Source organism: Capsicum annuum, unplaced genomic scaffold (genome assembly GCF_002878395.1).
Source record: "Capsicum annuum cultivar UCD-10X-F1 unplaced genomic scaffold, UCD10Xv1.1 ctg76528, whole genome shotgun sequence".
Taxonomy (NCBI): Eukaryota; Viridiplantae; Streptophyta; class Magnoliopsida; order Solanales; family Solanaceae; genus Capsicum; species Capsicum annuum.
Window position 1 is genome coordinate 1 of NW_025886838.1, and position 2,062 is coordinate 2,062.

Sequence of the window (2,062 nt, forward strand, 5' to 3'; positions counted from 1 at the left end):
TATTTTCTGTTGTCTAGTTTTGCAAGATGATTTATTGGACGCCGACAAAAATACAAAATACATATCAATTATAAGGGCAACCCAAATGGCCCTTTTGCCCGTTTGTCCACCCAAATGGTCCTTTTGCCCATTTGTCCACCCAAATGGCCACGAAAATTTAAACGGACCATAATGGGACGATCCTCAACTTCTCCGGCATGTTCCGGTCGATTTTCGGCCCACAGCATGCCCGGACCCCAGGCCCACCCCCAAAACCGAGGGCTATAGCACATCGATTTGGTCCAAAAATGTCCCGTTTGCCCCATTTTGCCCGTTTGTCCACCCAAATGGCCACGAAAATTTAAACAAACCACACTGGGACGATCCCCAACCTCCTTGGCACGCCTTGGTGGACTTTCGGCCCACAGCACGCCCGAACCTCAGGCCCACCCACGAAACCGTGGGCTATAGCACACCGATTTAGCCCAAAAATGCATCATTTGCGCTGTTTTCGCCCGTTTGTCCACCCAAATGGCCAAAAAAAATTAAACGGACCACACTGGGATGATCCCCAACTTCCCTGGCGCGCCCCCGTCGATTTTCGGCCAACAGCACGCCCGGACCCCAGCCCCACCCCCGAAACTATGGGCTATAACACACCAATTTGGCCCGAAAATGCTCCGTTCGCGCCGTTTCTCCCGTTTGTCCACCCAAATGGCCACCAAAATTTAAACGGACCACACTGGGATGATCCCCAACCTCCCTGGCACGCCCCAATCAATTTTTGGCCTACAGTACGCCCAGATCCCGGGCCCACCCCCGAAACCCTAGGCTATAGCACACCAATTTTGCCCAAAAATGTTTCATTCGCGCCGTTTCGCCCTTTTGTCCACCCAAATGCCCATGAAAATTTAAACGGACCACACTAGGACGATCCCCAATCTCCCTGGTATGCCCTGATTGATTTTCGGACCACAGCACGCCCGGACCTCAGGCCCACCCTCGAAACCGTGGGCTATAGCACACCGATTTGGTCAGAAAATGCCCCGTTCGCACAGTTTTACCCGTTTGTCCACCCAAATGGCCACGAAAATTACAACGGACCAAATTGGGACGATCCCTAACCTCCCTGGCACGCCCTGGTCGATTTTTGGCCCACAGCACTACAAAATTCAGAAATAGCATACTTATCCCCTTAATTATGAGTTTCATAGCAACAGTTTCATAATTACATAACATAACAAGTTGTATTTTATATTTTTTAAAATTGTTGCTATAAAAATACAAATACATATAAGTGCCCTTAGAATTGATATGTATTTTGTATTTTTACAAACTGTTGCTACAAAAATACAAATATATACAAATACATATGCTACAAAATATAATTTCAGTGTGCAAATACGATGCTATTATTCCCTTACGCTCTTATTCAACTTCCTTTTCAGTGAAAGGTAGAGTTGGAAAACACCTCAATTTTGAGAACGAGTTGTGTGTTTAGATGATGGCTGTTACTCTCTTCCACCGAATGAATGGTCAGAATGAAGTTCTGTCATTTGCTTAAGACTATGATTAATATGAAGCATTACTATGCTGTCATTTCTCTTTTCTGAGAAATGCGGAAATTGGATATTCCAATTAATGAATTCATCTTCAGTAGTGTGATTAACAATTATTGTTTGATGCATCGTGTTGATTGTGCATTTTCGTTGTTACCCATTCACTTGAAAAGTGGCATTCCATTTAATGTTGTCACCTTTACCACTCTTATAAGGGGATTATTTGCTGAAAATAAAGTTACAGATGCAGTTGTCTTGTTCAAAAAATTGATGAGGGAGAAGATCTGTGAGCCGAATGAAGTCATGTATGCAACCGTCATGAATGGACTCAGCAAAAGGGGACATACTGAGAAGACTTTAAGTTTGCTTCGTTTAATGGAACAACGGAACACTAAGCCCAACATATATATCTACAGTGTTGTTATTGAAGATAGAAACTTAGATGCTGCTATCAGCATTCTGAACGAGATGAAACAAAAAGGCATTCCTCCGGACATAGTCACATATAATTCATTAATTGATGG

The 2,062-nt window shown here is 43.9% G+C and overlaps 1 pseudogene; it reads left to right on the forward strand.

The window, feature by feature from the left end:
* Nucleotides 1-1,414: 1,414 nt before the first annotated feature.
* On the forward strand, nucleotides 1,415-2,057 carry LOC124894656 (annotated as a pseudogene).
* Nucleotides 2,058-2,062: the final 5 nt, after the last annotated feature.